Genomic DNA, 21,417 nt, shown 5'->3' with positions numbered 1-21,417 from the left:
TTATATTTAAGTCATTCACCCATTATGAGTTTATCTTGGTGTAGGGTGTGAGATGTTGATCTAAACTTAATCTCTCCCATAGTGTCTTCCAATTTTCCCAGCAGTTTTTATGAAATAGTGGATTTTTGTCCCAAAAGCTGGGATCTTTGGGTATGTCATATACTCTCTTGCTGAGGTCACTTACCCCCAGTCTATTCCACTGATCCTCATTTCTGTCTCTTAGCCAGTACCAAATTGTTTTGATGACCGCTGCTTTATAGTATAGTTTGAGATCTGGGACTGCAAGGCCACCTTCCTTCACATTTTTTTCATGATTTCCCTGGATATCTTTGATCTTTTGCTCTTCCAAATGAACTTTGTTATGTTTTTTTCTAATTGAATAAAAAAAATTTTGGTAGTTCAATGGGTATGGCACTAAATAAGTAAATTAATTTGGGTAGGATTGTCATTTTTATTATATTAGCTCATTCTACCCATGAGCAATGGATTTCTCCAATTATTTAAATCTACTTTTAATTGTGTGGAAAGTGTTTCGTAGTTGTGTTCATATAGTTCCTGTTTGTCTCGGCAGATAGATTCCTAAGTATTTTATATTGTCTAGGGTGATTTTGAATGGAATTTCTCTTTCTAATTCTTGCTGCTGAGATGTGTTGGGAATATATAGAAATGCTGATGACTTATATGGGTTTATTTTGTATCCTGTAACTTTGCTAATGTTGTTGATTATTTCCACTAGCTTTTTAATTGATTCTCTAGGATTCTTTAAGTAGACCATTATATCATTTGCAAAGAGTGATAGCTTGGTCTCTTCATTGCCCATTTTAATACCTTCAATTTCTTTTTCTTCTCTAATTGCTACTGCTAGTGTTTCTAGTACAATGTTAAATAATAGAGATGATAATGGGCATCCTTGTTTCACTCCTGATCTTATTGGGAAGACTTCGAGTTTATCCCCATTGCCGATGATGTTTACTGATGGTTTTAGATATATACTGTTTATAATTTTTAGGAACGACCCTTCTATTCCTAGTGTTTTCAATAGGAATGGGTGTTGTATTTTGTCAAAGGCTTTTTCTGCATCTATTGAGATAATCATGTGATTTTTGTCAGTTTACTTGTTAATATGGTCAATTATGTGGATGGTTTTCCTAATATTGAACCATCCTTGCATTCCTGTTATAAATCCTACCTTGTTATAGTGAATAACCCCCCTGCTCACTTGCTGGAGTCTTTTTGCTAGTATCCTATTTAAGATTTTTGCATCTATATTCAGGGATTGGTCGATAGTTTTCTTTCTCTGTTTTTGACCTGCCTGGCTTTGGAATTAGTACCATATTTGTGTCATAAAAGGAATTTGGTAGAACTCCTTCTTTGCTTATTCTGTCAAATAGTTTGTATAGAATTGGGGTGAGTTGTTCTTTGAATGTTTGATAGAATTCATTTGTGAATCCATCTGGTCCTGGATATTTTTTCTTAAGGAGTTCTTTAATGGCTTGTTCAATTTCTTTTTCTGATATGGGGTTGTTTAGGTATTCTATTTCTTCCTCTGTCAGTTTAGGCAACTTATATTTTTGTACATATTCATCCATATCACCTAGATTGTCATATTTATTGCCATATAATTGGACATAATCATTTTTAATGATTGCCGTAATTTCCTCTTCATTAGAGGTGAGATCTCCCTTTTCATCTTGGATACTATCAATTTGGTTTTCTTCTCTCCTTTTTAAAATTAGATTGACCAGTACTTGTCTATTTTATTTGTTTTTTCATAGTGCCATCTTCTAGTCTTATTTATTAAATCAATAGTTCTTTGACTTTCAATTTTATTAATTTCTCCTTTGATTTTTAAGATCTCTAATTTACTCCTCATTTGAGTATTTTTAATTTGTTTACTTTCTAGTTTTTAAATTTGCATGCCCAATTCATTGACCTCTGCCCTCCCTAATTTGTTAATATATGAACTCAAGTATATAAATTTTCCCCTGAGTACTGCTTTGGCTGCATCCCATAGATTTTGAAAGGATGTCTCATCACTGTCATTTTCTTCAATGAAATTGTTAATTGTTTCTATGATTTGTTCTTTAACCAATTTTGGAGAATTATATTGTTTAATTTCCAATTAATTTTTTATTTGCTTCTCCATGAAACCTTACTAATTATTATTTTCATTGCATTGTGATCTGAGAAGGTTGCATTTATTATTTCTGCTCTTTTGCACTTGTTTACAATGTTTTTATGCCCTAGTACATGGTCAATCTTTGTGCATTTACCATGTGCTGCTGAAAAGAAGGTATATTCCTTTTTGTCCCTATTTATTTTTCTACACATATCTACTAACTCTAATTTTTCTAAGATTTCATTCACTTCTCTTACCTCTTTGTTATTTATTTTTTGGTTTGATTTATCTTGTTCTGATAGAGGAAGGTTCAGGTCTCCCACTAGTATAGTTTTTCTATCTATTTCATCCTTGAGCTCCACTAGTTTCTCCTTTAGAAATTTGGATGCTATGCCATTTGGTGCATACATGTTGAGTACTGATATTTCCTCATTGTCTATACTGCCTTTTATCAGAATGTAATTACCTTCCCTATCTCTTTTGACTAGATCTATTTTTACTTTGGCTTTGTCAGATATCATGATTGTGATTTCTGCTTCTTTTTCTCAGATGATGCTCAATAGATTTGGTTCCATCTTCTTACTTTTACATTATGCATGTCTAGCTTCCTCATGTGTGTTTCTTGTAGACAGCATATGGTAGGGTTTTGATTTCTAATCCAGTCTCCTATTCTCTTGCATTTTATGGGTGAGTTCATTCCATTCACAGAGTTATGATTACCAGCTGTGTATTTCCCAGCATTTTGATTTCCACTCCCAGTCCTGCCTTTTCTTCTTTCACCATTTCCTTCTACACCATTGTTTTGTTTTTAATCAGTCCCCCTAATTCCCACCCTTATTTTACTTCCCTTTCTACCCCCCCTCCTTCTTCCCCTCATATTTTCTTTACAGCCTTTTTAAACTACCTCCACCCTCTCTCTCCCTTGTATTGGTTCCCTCACCATCAGTTCATTTGTTGCCCTCTTCCTTCCCTATAGGGTGCAAATCAATTCTCTGTCCCAATGTATTTTTGTTTCTTTTCCCATTTCTCTTAGTATTAATCTCTTTTTTAGCTCTAGTTTTATATATATATATATATACATATATATATTTATGCATATATATATACACACACATGTCTCATACATATATCTATATACATATTTATGTATTTGCATTTCATTCTATCCAGTTTGTCACTGTTCCATCTAAGTATAATTCTTCTAGCTACCTAGGTGATAATAACAAATTTTAAGAATTAGCAATATCCTCTTTTCTTATAGGGATACATATCATTTTAACTTATTGGATCTCTTAAAAAAAAGTTTTTTTGTTTTGTTTTGTTATTCTTCTCCTTCCTCTGTTCTTAATTATCTTTTGATAATTCCCTTGAGTTCTGTGCTTGGGCATCAGATTTTCTGTTCAGGTCTGGTCTTTTCTTTACAAATGCTTGGAATTCTTCTATTTTGTTAAATGACCATAATTTCCCTTGTAAGAATGTTGTTAGTTTTGCTGGGTAGTTGATTCTTGGTTGTAGACCTAGTGCCTTTGCTTTCTGGAATATCATATTCCATGCCTTTTGGTCCTTCAGCATAGATGCAGCCAGATCCTGTGTTATCCTCTTTGTAGTTCCTTGGTATTTGAATGACTTCTTCTTAGCAGTTTGTAATATTTTTTCCTTGGTCTGATAATTCTTGAATTTGGTTATAACATTTTTGGGTGTTGTCAGTTGGGGATTAAATATAGGAGGTTATCTGTGAATTCTTTCAATCTCCACTTTTCCCTCTTGTTTTAGAATATCAGGGCTGTTTTCTTGGACAATTTCCTGTAGGATGATATCCAGGTTTTTTCTTTTGTCATGGTCTTCCAGTAGACCAATGATTCTTATCTTGTCTCCTCTGGAATGATTTTCTAAATCTTCTGTTTTATGAATGAGGAGCTATATATTTTCCTCAAATTTTTCATTCTTTTGATTTTGTTTTATAGTTTCCTGTTGCCTTGTGAAGTCCCTTGCTTCTAATTGTTGTATTCTGGTTTTTAAAGATTGGGTTTCATCCCTGGCTTTTTAGTCATCCTTCTCCTTCTGATCTTTCATATCCTTTGTCTCATTTTCAAGCTGATTAATTTTGGCTTTCAAGACACTATTTTCTAGTTTTAGTTCAAGTGCTTCTGTTTCCAGATGACTTATCTTGCTTTTTAAGTTTTTTTCCCAGTTGTGTTCAGCCTCTCTTAAATGTGTTTTGAATTGTATTTTGAGTTCTTCCAAAGCCTGTGTCCTATTCGCTGGAGTTTCTGTGTTTTTGCTTGATGTTTCTTTATCTTTCTTTGTTACATTTGCTCTTTGTTCATTGCCCGGATAGAAGCTTTCAATTGTCTGTTGTAATTTCTTTTTTCATTTTCTGTTGTTTGCTCATCTTTCCCCCTTCTTTCCCCCCTGTAGTTGCCTGTAGTCTTGCTCTTCTCATTATGTTTTGGATCTGTGGTTTTGGGTTTTTCTGTCAGCCTTGGAGCCCCCTTGGAGCTTAGTCAGCAACTCTTTCAGTGCAGTGGGGGGGGGGGGAAGGGGTGTTGGAGCTTGAGCTTCCCTGCCCTCTGAAGGCTTTGATGAGATTAAGTCCAGCTCCTTTGAACTTGTAGAGCTGCATGTGCCCTGAGGCCAAAACCCGGGCATGGGTGGGGGGAGGGGAGGGATAGGGCAATATGGAGTGTCTCTGCTGCTGCAACTAGGAGCTAGGCTGTTGGCTCTGTGCTTCTTCTCCAAATGCTTCCCCACCACCTGTGTTCCATGCTTTGAGCCTGGCACAGCTTTGCCCATAAGGTACTCCCTCCAGACCAGCACCCTTGTCCACCCAGAGGTTCTAGCCACCACTGGAGGCTCAGCACTCTAGGTAGGGGAGGGGTTCTGGGACCTTCCTTCCTCCTTCCCCTTAAACTTGAGGGTTCTCGAATTCAGGCTTTTGGGGAGCGTACTTTTTTAAGTTGAGTCAAGCAGGAGGGTTCCTTGGCTCTGCCTTGTTGTTAGGTTTGATTTTCAGTCCCCTAGGAGAATTTAGTTTGTAATCAGTAAGGAAGGGTTTTCAGAGGTCTGAACTTTAGCTGCCTCTAAGCCGCCATCTTGACTCCCAGCAATATTTTTTGATGAACAACTGTGAATGACCTAATTATTCTCATCAATTCAATGATCCAAAACAGTCCCAGAGACTCATGACAAAAAATACCATCTGCCCTTCATGAAAGAACTGATGGAGTCTGAAAGCAGACTGAAATATATAATATTTTACTTTCAACTTTTTTTTTTTGTTTGAGATCTCTTCCACAAAATGACTAATATGGGAGAATGTTTTATGTGATTGAACATGTAAAACCTATATTAGATTGCTTACCATCTCTTGGCAGGGAGGTGGGGAGGGACTAAGAGAATCTTGAACTCAAAGCTTTAAAAAAAGAATGTTAAAATTCTTTTTACATGTGTACTAATGGGGAAGAAATTAAAATATATATATTTTAAAAGCCTCTCAATAAGTGTGAAAGCAGACTTGAAGCTTAACTTCAAAAAAGCTTAGATCTTCCTGGCAAGGAGAGGGAAATGAAATGGAAACAGTGTCAGATTTTATACTCTTGATATATATACTCAAAGATCACTGGGACTGACTGCAGCCATGAAATTAAAAGACATGTATACTCCTTGGAAGGAAAGCTATGGCAAATCTGGACAGCCTAATAAAAGCAGAGGCATCACCTTGCTGACAAAAGGTCTGTATAGTCAAAGCTGTGGTTTTTTCCAGTAGCAACATATGGCTATGAGAGTTGGACCATATGGAAAGCTGAGTGACACAGAACCCATGGTTGTGGATTATGGTGTGTAGAGATTGGAGAGAGAGACCTTTGGAATCCTGTGATTTGACTGACAGGCACTGCAGTTTGGACAGTGAAAGATTGTGGGGGAGAACCTTTGGCTGAGGAGAATTCTGGAGAGCCCTGGGTCTTCTGATTCAGGAGGTTGAGCTGAAAAGTTCACTTCTGAGTGGTTGAGGGATTCCCAAAGCCACAAGAGGACCTAGACTTCCTCCTGCCTTTGATTCCTGCAGCTATATTCTCTAAAAGAAATCCATTCCACCATTTCCTCTACCTGTCATCAAGATCTCTGTTCCTGAGAAGGAGTTGGAAAGGACTCACACAAACCCTTGAGCCCAGTCCTCTGGCTTCTTCTTGGTGTCTCCTAACATTCCCTGAACTGATTTAAGATTTAGAGATAAAGAGAGAAGACAGAGGGAAAGGAGGCTGAGAACTTTGGGGCTTGGGATTCTGCCTCTTGTTCCAGCAGCTGGGGGGTTTGGCTTGACAGGGCAACCTTCTCCCATTTTTCCTTTATCACATTTACCCTTTCCTTTCAAGTACAATCTTTAGTTAAGTCAGATCTGATTTTGGCCTATTTCCATAACAACAGGAGTGTTGGGCAATTGGCAAGATCAGACTAGATCTGTCACAATCTCCACTGAGGAAGCTTGAGTACAAACCTACCTCAGAAACAGCTGAAAGAGGAAACAGACACCTTTTCCCCTCAGCATCCGTTCTCCTTAGTGGTGAAGGGATATAGTCTGTTATAATATCCCTAGAGAAAAAGTCATCTTTCTTTCTTTCTAGAGGTAACCTTAAGGGAGAGATCTTGCCACCTTCCCTTCATCACCAGGGTTCACCTCAACCTCCATATTTCCTTCACCTCTACTCAACTAGACTCACAGTCTACTCAACTGTTCCACTGGTGACTACATCTTGCCTGTGAGACAGAACACCAAACCCTTTCCATTAAAAAGGAAAGAAAGCCTCCCTTCTTTTTTATAGGTGCTAGAGAAGACCTTTGGAATTGTTGGACACAAAGGAGTTTGAATCAGTCAATATTTAAAAGTAACTGGCTCACATTATTCACTGCAAGGTCAACTAGTGAAGCTGAAGCTTATGTACTTTGGCCACATAATGAAAAGACAAGATTCACTGGAAAAGGCCCAGATGTGAAAAATTGAAGGTGAAAGGAGAAGGAGCCAGCAGAGAGTGAGATGGATAGCCAGTGTCACAGAAGCAATAAATGTGGCTTTGAAAGACTTTGGGAAATAGTAAAGGATGGAAGAGACCGGAATGCGATGGTCCATGGAATTTTGAAGTGTCAGACATGACTGAACAACAATATATTTGAAAAGCTAGTAATATTCAATAGTTGTGACTTTAGTTTTTTAGATTATCACTAAGCTAAAATTCAGTAACTAACTTGTATCACTGATTTGATGGACCAGAAAGAGTCCTAGTAAGGAATAACTGAGCTTAATCTTACCTCTGGCTCTTACTAGCTTTGGGCAAGTCACAAACTCAGCCTCAGTTCTTCATGTTTAAAAATAAGGAACACAATTCCTTCCTTGCCTGTTTCACAGAATTGTGAGGATTAGATAAAATAAGCACATGTTAAAGTGCTTTGCCCAAAATACAAATACAGGATTTTTTTTTTGTTCAGATTTGTGATTTCAAATGTAGTCCCTTCCACAACGTGTAATAGCAACTCATCTCTAATTTAGAATGCTTTGTTTTGTTTTGAGGCTGGATCTCCCTATCTCACTGATGCTGGAAGTGTAGTGACTACTCACTGGCCCAGTCCCGCTACTGAGCATCTCAGCAAGTTTATTCTGATCTGTTTCTGACTTGGACCAGTTCATCTCTCCTTAGATAGTCAGATGGCCTGTCACTCCCAGGGACTCAGTATATTGGTGTTGGACTCAGGGTGGGCATTTGATCCAATTTAGTCCTCCAACAGTTCCAAACTCTGAACTCAAGCAATCACCAGCCTCTAGTAGGAGGGTCCACAGTCAGTCACAATGTTGTGCTAAAATTACAACAGTAATTTAGAGTCTCAGAATGTCTAAGGACACTGAGGAATTAAATTTTGACCATAATCACTCAGTATATATGAATTTTCCTAAAACCTAGTCTTCTCTCAACTATATTAAAGGTGGCTGGTCATACTGCTGCCAACATTTTTCATGCAGCCAAAGTTTAACTGGGAAATGTTTTAATGAAATAAATAAAAATACAATTGGATTCAGATATTAATATGTGATTTTTCTATGCAACTGGCAGGGAGCCTTATGTATGTTTTAGTGGCCCTTCCCCTTTTCTGTTGATACCGCTGGTATACACAACCCTATTCTGATAGTTACCATTCTCCAAACTTTAAAGCAATGTTTGCAACCTACAAGAAGGAATATTTTAATTTCTCTCACATTAGGTACTCATTTGCTTATGGATAAAATAAATAATTGAAAACCAGGTTAACATTTTGATTAGAATTTTTTGTGTGTAAATATAGGAGATGAATATTTATCTTTCCCCTTTCTACACTGGCAGGCAATCTTCTTAAATCAAAAGTAGACACAACAGAACTTGCAAATGAGTAAGTCTCTTTTTTCAATCCCAGTCATTTTCTGTGGACATTTTGCATGTGTGTGTGTTAAAGGAAAAGATACATGTCCAACTTTCAAAAAGATGAGTAGGTTTGTAAAGTTAAAAAATAATAGAAAATTAGACAGTTCAGGACAAAAACAGAACAGACACTATCTACAGGGATTAAAGAGAGTAGATACTACCGGAGACCCATGATGAGCTCATTGCTGCTTTGGAACCAGAATCGACTTTGTCTCTTAGCCCTTAAGGCAAAAAAGGCAAACTTGTGAGATTACGTGATATACACTTCCTGACAAATGTAAGATTAAAATCAATATCCAATAACTCCAAGTATTATATTTTTATAAGATTTATTAATAATCACATGAAGTAGAGGAAAGTAAAAACTGTGAACAGAGAGTTTACTGGACCACCAAAGTGGGAGAAGAGAGCAAAAGGGCAGAGCTACAGAAACTTTATCTACAAAATGTAAGGATGAAAATGGGGTTCTGGGACATGAAGTTCAAGGGTACAGACATTATATAACTCTCTCTGTGATCCTTTGGGAGACTAATTTCCCCAATGGATCATTTAAACATAACCAGCTTATAGCTCTAAAAATTTTTAACTAAAGGTATTTACAATATTGCAGTTTCTAAGAGGAAATTACAATAATTTGGGGATAAGAGGGAAGTAAAAGAGGAAAAGAGCAAAACCAATGATTGCTATGTTGACAAAAAATAATTAGGGGGGAAATCCCCTTTGGCATAAGAATGTACATTCAAAATAAATGTGTTCAACCCCCCACAGTTCAAATCACCACGTCCAAAACTTCACTCTGGATCTTTTGGTGCAGTGTGTGGTTTCTGCAGGCATCTTCATGGTGCCTTCTCCAAACAGTTCACCTTCTGGATTTGGGGAGGTAGCAAGTTTCTTATCTTAAAATTACTCTGAAGAGAATTTTAACTTTACATTATAGGATAATAATCCAATCCCCCTGAGGAGGGTGTTGACAACACACTCTTGTGTTGGAGCTGTATAACAACACTTATTTCACACATTATCAAAACATTCTGAAAGGTAAGAAGGAACAAACTTCCATGGAACGGTTTTTGATGAAATGACCTCTAAATGAAATCAAGCAAAGTGTGGCAAAGCACAGCCAAAATTCAATGAAGAAAATGATGATAATTAAGTAAAGTAAAAAAATATCAATTAAGTTTAACAATAAAGTTAAATATCATAAGTAATGTATAAGTTCAATTTTGCATTTAAATATAGCATTATGTGTGTAGAGAGCAAGTTATGTTAAGTGATAGCCCACAAAATTAAAACCTTCTCCACCAGCATCTTCGCCTAACCTCGAAGCTCAATAACATTACATAAGCAAGTTTATTTCTTTGCATTCTTTCTTATTACCTATAAATATATTTATTTGTTATTTATAAAGTACATTTTCATATGTAAAAAGATATAAAACAAAAAAAATCTGTGTGGTTTTTGGGGGCTGGAATGGATTAATTGCATTTCCATTCAATTAAATGGGGAAATTCTATTTGACAAATGAGCAAATTGAGTTACGAGCCACGGAATGAATTAAACTCAGGTGTCAAGGTACCACTGTATCTCTAAAGCAAGCCTTTGGAAGTAGGCATTGGAGCTTTATTGATTAATAATTTAAATGCTTAACCAGCATGAGGTCTGCTTAGTTGGCTAAAGGGAAAGGTGTAGGCAAAGCTCATTCTGTTGGAAAAGTGGAAGTATAGCAAGAACACCAAGGTGTAGAAAATCTCTGTTTCCCTCCATAAAAGTAGGATTTGCATTCTCACCCTGACAGAAGTCCTGGCTTCTTCAGTGTGGGTCTTGGGAGCAGGGGGTGGCTACAGAGTCAACCTATACTTGACTCAAAAACATCAACATCGCCTACTTTCCCCCCAAAAAGAAGTTTTTCATTTCTTCAGGCACTTGTGTGTGTGTGTGTGTGTGTGTGTGTGTGTGTGTGTGTGTGTGTGTGTGTTTCCCTTCTCCCACTTCCAGGCCTCTCTTTCTCTTAAGAAAACACCAACAGAGTTGGCACTTACATAAAAAAAAAAAAAGGTTTTTCTTTCTTTTGGTTTTTTCTATCATATTCATTTCCAAATATGTCCCTCCTCCACATTCTCCTACCTAGGTTCCTTTGTAACAAATATTTTTAAAAATTAAAATCAAGCAAGACAAGGATTGTTACTGACACGTACATTATCTCATCATGCTCCACCTCTACATGTGCAGAGAAGGCACTTAACATTTAATGTCAAAACCAAAACTGGTCACTGAAACGAAAGTGGTTTCTCCTTCTTGGGGGTAATCTTGTGATGCACGGTTTAAGGACCAGTCAATGAACCTGAGATGTTAAGAGCTGCCTCCATATCTTATGTCATGCAGCTCAAAGAAGACTCTTCCCTGAGTATTTTAATTTTTCCTTCTTTTTGGCCTGATTAACTTTTACAAATGTACAAAGCTACAGGGACATCTGGAAATATTTTTAACAAGACCTCTCTGGCACTTTTTTCTTCCCTAAGATATATCTATAACCCTAGTCCAAAGTCCATTGGTATGGAATGGAACTCTATCCTCATTGGGGGACATCAAAGGCTCATATCAAAAAGGAGACAGTTTTGGGTCAGGGGTTACACATATATTCATTTAATTAAAAATAAAACAACTTTATTGAGGCTACAAAAGACAGTTTGCAGTAAGGAATACTTTAATGCTTTTATCTGATCACTGAAACAGAAGTGAATGACGGCTTATCTCAATCACCAAATATTTTTCAAGTGATCTCACTGAATGATGTTCCTTGCAAGAATGTCGATCACAGCACATATATCTCTGTTCACCCACGGTCTTCCATAATTTTGTCACAGGAGCTCCAACCAGCATGCTAGAGGCCTTCTTTCTCCCAAGTTCTTAAAGCACTTGGGATGTCTGTCAATTGAATAACATTTATTAATTATTTATCTACTGTTAATTAATTATCTACTATGTGCTAAACACTGTGCTAAGCACTGAAGACAAAAAAAAAGAGGCAGAAGATAGTCTTTGCCTTCAAGGAATTCATAGTCTAATGGGGGAGTCAAGAAGCAAATGTGTACAAGCTCTATATTGAATAAATGGGAAATAATTAAAAGAGGGATGACAGTAAGAGAGGTTGGGAAAATATAGATGGGATTTTAGTTGGGATTTAAAGGAATCCAGGAAAGTCAGTAGGCATAGATGAGGGAGAGCATCACAGGAATGAGGGACAGCCAGAGAAAATGCCCAGAGCTCAGAAAGAGAGGGTCTTATCTCCACCTTTTATTCTGTGGGATACTCTTTAAAAGAAAATACTTTGGATGTTATGGAACTCTCTAAATTAAGTATCTCTTGCCCTACATAGTTTTGTGTATGCAGGTCCTTTCCCTCTTTCTTTGGTCTATTTGGGGGTATAGGCCTACCAATAGTATACTCAATCTAAGAGAATGTCCAGTTTAGTTTCTGGGGGGACATAATTCCAAATTACTTTCCAGAACGGCTAGACCAATTCATAGTTTCAGCAGTTCACCTACCTGTTTTTTAATAGCTCCTTCAATATTTGTTATTCCCTTTTTTGGGGTAACAAAAATCTGATGAATGTGAGTTCCACTAATATACATTTCTTTAATTATTAGTAATTTGGAACTTTTTTCATGTAATTTTTAGCTTGGTTTTGTGTGTTTTAAAATGCCTCTGAACCCTGGGAGACTATATCTCCCAGGGCTCTCTACCCCAGCTTCCTCAGACACCTCCCACTTCCTTTGTGGGAGGTATCTGAGAAGATATAAAAGAAGAGAGAAGCTCAGGTTTTGGCACCTTTTCTGCTGAAGTGCCTTTTCTGCAGAAGAGCCTTTTTCCCTGAGACCCTTTTACCCTTGGGCTGGAGATCTAATTTTCTCTAGCTTTCCAAAACATTTATTTTCCTAGCCTAAATAAACCTATCTAACTATCCCTAGAGTCTGACTTGATTTAATTTAATTCCCTAGCCATAATTATAGCTGAAAAGAAAGCCTGGTCAATTTCCCTACTGGGGCTCAGGGGACTGGGGGACCCCCAGCTACCTTCTTTTCCCTACCTTTCCCTCCTTTTCCCCATCAACAGTTTTCTTCCTTTGAAAACTGCCTATTCCTTCAGTGACATTTTCTCCATCTTCATCTTAACTTCCCTTTAACATCTGCCTTTGATCACACTCATCTTAAATGCTGTCCACTTTGAGTTTTATCACACTGTTCTCCTCTGATCCTCTTTAATAATTGTCTTTTCCTTCTCAGTCTCTTTTATAGATCAGTTATATTACAAATACCAGGGATCCAAGACTTTATTTTCCCCTTATTTAACCTTTTTCCCCCCTTATTCTTTCTATTCATTTGTGACTGTCTCTCACATCTCATCAACTCCTCCTATGGATTTAATTACCATCCCTATGCCCAGGACTGCAAGGTGTATATATTTGGTACTTGTGTTTCTTCTCAACTCAAGTCTTGTATCATCAGATGCCTATAGGCTATTTTGTATTGGATGCCCTATACTAGGCATCTCAGTTTCAACATGTCCAAAATAGAATGCATTATTCCCACCCCTAGCACCCAAACCCATTCCAATTCTGACCTTCCCCATTGCTTTTATGGATATCATCATCCTTCCACTCACTCAAGTCTACAACTTCACAGTTGGTCTCACCTTGTATCCTCACCCCACATATCCAATCTGTTTCCAAGTCTTGTTCATCTTATGTCTGCAACTTTTCACCTCCATTTCTCCCTTTCTCTCTCCTTACCTTAGTTCAGGACCTTATTACGTCACCCCTGGAATAATGAAATCTCCCCCAAACAATTTTCCTTAACTCAGGTTTCTTCCCATCTTCAATCTATATTCCAAGCAACAGATAAAATTGTATTCCTAAAACACAGGTCTAGCCCCTGCACTTTCCTGCTCAATGAACTCCAGTGGCATCCTATTACATCTGGAATCAAATAAAAACTGTTTTAAAAAGCCTTTCATCATCTAGCCCTGATATCTTTCCAAGCTTTGCTTCCACAGCAGTCATTTATGTCCTCCATGTTGCAGAAGACCAAACTGGTCTTCTTGCTTTTGCCCATACCCTGCATTCATCTCCTTTCTTTGAACTTTTATACAGGTTTTCCTCTTTATCTTGAATGTATTTCCTATTCACTTTCACCCATTTCAATCTTTAGTTCCTTTTAAAGCTCTGTTTAAATGTTGGACCTCTCTTCATTTCCCATGTGAGTTTCTCGCACAAATTACCTTGTATTTTTTCAAATAAATGTATATGTTTATGTGTGTATATATGTCAACATATATATATATACATGTGTGTATACTTATAGCTATATAAATATAGATATCCCTGTCTCTCCCATTAGACTATAAAATCTTTGACAGCAAGGACTGCATAAACCATGACTTTGTATCCCTAGTGCCCAGGACAGTAGCAAGTCCATAATCTATGCTTACTAAGTGTTTGTTGTTTGATTCTCTTCCATCATGACCTAGCTCAGGCGTCCTCTATAAGTTTCTATCTCCCCACTCCCATTTACTCAAAAGAAAGTAATCTCTCCTCAGATTTGCCCTACCCATATCTTAACCTAGGTCTCTCTTTCCCCCCTACCACTTTCTGGAATCATATTTGAATATTTATGGTATCCTTTCAGTCATGTCCCACTCTTTGTGACCCCATTTTGGATTTTCTTGGCAAAGTCCTGGAATTGTTTGCCCTTTCCTTCTCTAGCTCATTTTACAGATGAGGAAATTGAGGCAATCAGGGCTAAGTGACTTGCCCCAGGGTCACACAGTAAGTGTTTGAAGTCATATTTGAACTCAGGAAGATGAGTCTTCTTGACTTTAGACCTGGAGCTCTATTCACTGCACCACCTAATTAGCCCTGCCCAAAGGCAAAAATTTCCAGTCAGTCAACTAGCATTTACTAAGTACTAAAAAGCATCAGGCACTGTGATAAGGATTGGAGCTATAAAAAAAGATCAAGAGGATCCCTGCAGTCAAGGAGTCCATCTTCTAATGCAGTAGATAATTATGTAAAAACAAGGCATTCTTAGGATAAACAATAGAGGGGAGGCACTGCCATTAAGGGGGAAAGGCTCAGTAGAAAAGGTGGAACTTGAGTCAAAGATTGAAGGAAGTGAGAAAATTCAAGAGGAATGTGATATTGAAATCACTTTAAAAGACTGATATATATTAATTTAAGGTCGCCAAGGAATTCAGCTATGTAATTCCTAAATGAAAACTCAAGTCAGCAGTCAACCTTTTAAGGAGTTTTTAATTACAAACAGGAGGAAGAAAGGTATTATATATATATATATATATATATATATATATATATATATATATATATATATATATATATAGAGAGAGAGAGAGAGAGAGAGAGAGAGAGAGAGAGAGAGAGAAAGGGGAGAGAAGGGAATAGGACTTAAATACCCCCTCTCCTTAGGCTGGGCCAAAGGCCCAAGCCCTTAGATAGCTGAGGCAAAGAAAAGAGATCAGTCCCTATCACTCATGTGACCAAAATGGAGAAACAGTCTCAGGGGCCTCCACCTCCAGACTCCTTCAGAGCAAGCCCTCCTCTCAGACCTCTCCAGGAGCTCTCCCTCTAGGACCTCTCTCCTCTCAGACTCCTTCAGAGCAAAACCTCTCAGAGCAAAACCTCCTCAGTCCTCCTTCAGAACCACCTCTTCAGAGCCACCTTCAGAGCAACCTCTCCTCAGAGCAAAACCTTGCTCAGAGCAAAACCTCCCCCTAGTCCTCAGACCCAGCTATCTTTAAGCAAACCCTCTAAGTTCCCTCCCCTCAGTTCTCACATCTACCAATCACTGTCGATGTCTCCCCTGTGCCAATGGTGGTTCTAGTTTAACCCAGGACCGCCCAGAGGTCTGCCCCTTTGCACATGTCTGTTGAAGGTCATATTCTCAAATAATTAAATCTTGATCTTTGTTGCAGCCCTTCCTAAATCCTGTTACTCTAAGTAGGGTGGAGATTGTATTTTCCAAGACCTGGTTCTGTCATTCCAAGTATCTTTATTGTATCAATTCTAAAATCAATCATGACTCAAAGAACTTCCTGTTCTATGCTTAAGCATAGGTCAAAACCCTTTCCATTGTTTAGCAAAAGGTTTCTGTCCTAAAGTAGTCTTAAGTAGGGAGGAGAAGGACCCTCCTATGCCAAGGGGTTTCACATTCCAATAGAGTTCTTACTATCAGTAGGACATTTTTTCCAGTATGAAATTTCCCAGTGGGGAAATTTCCAACATTCATAAGTCTAAGAAATTTTAAGGTTTACAGGAAGGAGAGAATTCCAGGCATGAATAGTCACTGAAAACACACATAGTTGGGAGATGAAGTGTCCTGTTCTAGGAACAAGAAGACTTGTGTTGCTCTAGATCAGAGTACATGGCCACGGTGGTTGGGGTGAGATGGCTAATCCTGGCAGGAAGGACTCAGGTTATGAAGGGATTAAAAGTGAAACAGATCATTTGGTTTATCATCCTGAAGCCAACAAGGAGCCAGTGGAATTATTTGAACTGGGGAAGGGAAAGGAAGGAACAAGTTCAGACTTGTCTAGGAAAATCAATTATGTCATTTTCCATTGTATCCCCACCTCTTCAGTGCTTTGCACATAGTAAGCTCTTAATGGTTATTGAATTGAATTGTATGTCAAAGAAGGACTCAACCAACTGCAAATAAGAGCCTTGGAAGGTCACCTCCATATAATTACCACATAAGGGGAGCAACTGATTCAATCAGTCCATTTTACTGTGTCCTAAGTGGCCATCTCTAATAAACTGTAATGAAACAGAAAATGAAAAATCAAAATACATCATATCCTGCCATGATTTTTACAGATGCTGCATAAGTTCTTGTGTGTAGAAGAAGAGTATATGACTCAGGTGGTTGTTTTTTTCTTTCTAGAATTACTCAAGTCACAAGCTGTAGGAAGAGGCTCTCAAAACACTGGTGCCCACCCAAGTCCATGCTCCAGCATACTAATGTAGAAGCTAGGTTTTATGGTGAAACACTATTCTTTGCATACTCTCCCATGTTGTCATCACAAAAGATGGCTTTCAGCTTTCTTCACAACCTTCCCTTTAATTCAGCTTGAAACAAGCACTCACCTCTACTTGAAAGTGATGTTTTCATTTCTGAAATGATTTATATTAGAAGACAGTGTAATTACATTGGAAGGCATTCTAATTTACACATTTATTTCCAGCCAAGAGTAGTGCAATGTGATTTGTTTTTCTAAATAAAATCTAATTTATGCCAAAGCACATCAAACCTGCTAATCAATTCTCCTGTAACTACATCCCAGTAAGAACCTAGTATCGGCTATGATTCTTCCAACAGGATAGTTATCTCCTTGACATATTGTTTTTAAATGACATCCAATCTATTTTTATGCTCTCCCCCCCAAAATGAGTGCTATAATATGTACTTACAACAAATATGTTAACTTTTTTGACCATGATGAACTATTTTCCTGTAGGTCATTTTTATCAAGTGCACACTATACTCTTGTTTCTTATATATATCTTTATATGATTCAACATGATGCAGAAATATCTGTAACTTCCCCTCCAATATTATTAGAGAGTTAAGGGAAATAATGACCACTTCAGAAGATTAAACAAATTAATCAGCTGACTTTCATGGAAAATCCAAGCCATGCAAAAGATGGAAAGTTGTCAGAAAACATAAACCACCCCATTAACTTTATGCCCACTACTATTCAGGATTGCCTTTTAATGTTTATGTTCTTCATTCATAAACTTCTAACATTCATTATATAATTTTAATTTTAAGTTTCATCAGCTGAGTTAGCAGTAGGAAAATTTTCACTGTCACAGTTATTCAAGTGTATAAAAGAAAAATTTGTCATTCAATCTTCAATGGATCTCTGACCTTACATAATGTATGTATGCATAACATAATCCATTCAGGCCTACCCATCTTGTGACTTCCCTGAAGTGGAAGTGGCTCAGTGGATAGAATCCTGGTACTGGGGTCAGGAAGACCAGAGTTTAAATCTGGTTTCAGACACTTAGTAGCTGGGTGACCCAGGGCCAGTCATTTAACGTTTGTCTACCTTAAACCACTGGAGAAGGAAATGGTGAAAATCTAGCATTTTTGCTAAGAAAACCTCATGAGCAGCATTGGTGTACTATGGTCCATGGGGTCACAAAGACTTGGACACAACTGAACAACAAAAATCCCTTCCTCTAAATCTCTCACTGTTTTCCTATTAACAACTGAGCCTATGAGCCTTCTATCAGTTAACTTTCACTCCTACTCCAATCTACCTTCATTTCTGGTCATACATTTTACTGTGATGGCATCTTTTATGGGACTTCTGATAATTGCTCATTTGGAATGGGTTGTACTCCTACCACGCAGAAACAAAGAAAGTCCCAAAGGAGAGACAAAGAAAGCTAATTTTTTTGTGATGTAAATTACTAAGTATCATGTCAAAGGAACAACTGTAATTTGTCACTGACATTTGAAATAACCTAGAAATATGCTGACATGTCATGAATTAGGCTGTCAGAAAGTCAAAAAGAGTCCATTTTCTCAATGGACTCTTTCAGCTAAAGATCTCAAATGTAACATGGGGCATGACTGGTGGGGTTGGGGAAATGGGGATTAGGACAATGGCACTGCAAAACATTTATTGCTAATCTAGAGATGAAGATTTGAAAATTGCTATGTGTCAAAGCAAATCAAGATCAAAGTGAACCGAGTTGGCTCATTATCCATAGGGAGCTCTAGAAGCTACTGTTCAAGAAACTAAAGAGCAAGAATTATCTCAATAGCTCACAGTTCTTAGTAATAGTTATTTTTGGAAACATCAGCTCCCTGAAAGCAGGGATGGTAAAAGATATTTTAATTATGATTTCATAAACCTAAGTAAAATATCAAGCTTGAAACTAAGCTGGGAAGACAAACCATATTCTTCCTGAGAGTATGAGAACCAAACTAAGAACCAAATGTTAGCAGTTGCATTGGGAATGCTTTTAAACTGGCCATCAGAGTGGAACTGTTTATCCATTTAGGGAAATTCTGCTCCATTTGGAAATGATGTTTCCTGTCTTAGATTTCATATAACACTTCCATTTTTGCCCTTCCAGTCCTTGATCCTGGAGTCTTCTCTATTTTTTTTCTGACTGTTGAAGAAAATCATATAACCATGCTCAAAGGGTCAAAATTCATGCCTAAATTCATAGAACAAAACTTCATAAAAATTCATGTTATCTAAGATCAATTGGGATCTCTTTCCTGTATAGTAATCCTTTCATTTTTCCCTGACTGACTCTATCACACATTCCAGAGTGACTGTTCCTGACATTTTCTTTTCCCATTAAGTACCCAAACCCATTCCCACTCATACTTCCCAAGAGATGACCTTGTTTCCTAATTTATTAGTGTTTAAAACTTGATCCCCTACAACCCTAGGAGGTGTGCTATTATTTTTCCCTTTTCCAGTCTAGCAAATTGAGGCATACAGAAGTTAAGTGACTTGTACCATGTCACCTAGCTTGTGTCTGAGGCCAAATATGAACTCAGATCTTCCTGACTCCAGCCCCAGTGCTCTTATCCACTGTACCAAGTAGCTGCCTTTCAATTCCACTATTTTACTGAAACTCTGAAGTTACCAGCAGTTTTTAAATTCTTAAGTCCAAAGACCTTTTCTACATTCTCATCCTCCTTCACCATCCTTTTGATACTATTAACCACCAACTCCTCTCAGATATTATTACTTCCTTGGCTTCAGTAAGACTCTTCTCCCTTGGTTCTCTTCATAACTGTTCCTTTTCCGTCTCCTTTCTAGATCATCAGCCATGTCACATTCAGTAACTATGAAGTTATATCAGGACTCTGTCCTGTGCTTTTCTCTCTGCATTTTCTTGCTTGATGACTTTATTAACTCCTCTGGGTTGACTTATTATCATCTTTGTACATATAATTGCTCAATCTCTAGTCCTCCAGAACTCGTCTTTTTATTTTAAAAATATTTTTCCATGTTTACATATTTCATTTTCTTTCCTCCCCCTCCTGGATCCAATAAGCATTTCCACTGGGTTATACAAATGTTATCACTTATACCTATTTCTGTATTATTACATTTTGCAATAAAGCAGCCTTATAAAACCAAAACCCCAAATCATATATCCATATAAACAGACAAGTCATTTGTTTTTCTTCTGTTTCTACTCCTGCAGTTTTTTCTTTTGATGTGGACAGCATTGTTTCTCATAAGTCTCTTGGAATTGTTTTATATTAGTAAAGTCCATTACATTGTATTATTCCACAATGTTTCACTTTCTGTGTATAATGTTCTCTTGGATCTGCTCATTTCACTCTGCAACAGTTCTTGGAGGTCTTTCCAGTTTATCATTCCTTATAGCACAATAGTATTCCATCACTCTCATATACCACAAGTTGTCCAATCATTCCCCAATTGAGGGACACCACCCTCATTTTCCAATTTTTACCACCACAAATAGCACAGTTATGAATATTTTTGTGCAACCCTTTATTATCTCTTTGGGGTACAAACCTAGTAGTGGTATTGCTGGGTCAAATGGTAGACAATCTTTTAAAGCCCCTTGGGCATAGTTCCAAACTGCCTTCCAGAATGGTTGGATCAATTCACAACTCCACCAGCAATGCATTAGTGTCCCAATTTTGCCACATCCCCTCCAACATTTATTATTTTCCTTTTACTGTCATATTGGCCAGGCTGCTAGGTGTGAGGTGGTACCTCCAAAGCTCTAGTCTTATAAACTATGTATTAGCCATTTTGAACAGAATGCCCCATAGGTTTCTCAAGCTTAGTCCATCTCAAACAGAATTAATTATCTTTCTCTCTAAACCAGACCATTTTTGAAATTCCCTAGTACTGGGGAGAGTACTTACTATCCTTCCTGTCATGCAGGCTTTTGATGTTGGTGTCACCCTTGACTCCTTACTCTTACACTGATGGTACATCTAATCAATTACCAAACATTACTTTCCCCCCATCACTGTTGTCTCTCATTGATCTCCTTCTAAACAACTCTTATAATTCATGTCATCATTAGCTCTGGACTAGCACAGCCTCTTAATTGAGCTATTGCTTTTAAGTCACTTCCACTTGAATCCATCTTCCTTTTAGCTATTAAAGTGATCTTCCTGAAGTGCAAATCTGACCATGTCACTGCCTTCCATTCCCACTCAAGAAATTCTAGTGAACCTCTGTTGCTTTTAAGATCAAATATAAACTTTTCTGCTTGGTATTTAAAGTTCTTCAACCCTGGTCATTCTTTTTTTTTTAAACCCTTACCTTCCATCTTGGAGCCAGCTCCAAGGCAGAAGAATGGTAAGGGCTAGGCAATGGGGGTTAAGTGACTTGCCCAGGGTCACACATCTAGGTACCCTGGTCATTCTTAATCTACTTACCCTGCTCTGTTTTTCTCACAATTCTAACTCCCAAGAACTCCCTACATAGCCATTTCCTATGCCAGAAATGTTCTCATTCTCTCCCTCCCCCCCCCATCCATTTTCTAAAACATCAGGTTTCTTTTAGGACATAACTCCTGTTACCTTCTGTGAGACATCTTTCCTGCTCTCCACAGTGGTTAGTGCCTTCCTCCTCAAAATGGTATTTGGTCATTTAAGATTCTCTGTTACCCCATTTAGGGTCTTCTTGGCCAAGATACTGGAGTAGTTTGCCATTTCCTTCTCCAGCTCATTTTACAGATGAGGAAAGTGAGGCAAACAGAGTTAATTAAGTGGCTTGCCCAAGGTCATACTACTAGTAAGTATATGAGGA

The sequence above is a fragment of the Monodelphis domestica genome, chromosome 5, assembly GCF_027887165.1.
Source record: "Monodelphis domestica isolate mMonDom1 chromosome 5, mMonDom1.pri, whole genome shotgun sequence".
Classification (NCBI taxonomy): Eukaryota; Metazoa; Chordata; class Mammalia; order Didelphimorphia; family Didelphidae; genus Monodelphis; species Monodelphis domestica.
The sequence above is the reverse complement of the archived record's forward strand: the minus strand, read 5'-3'. Positions refer to the sequence as shown.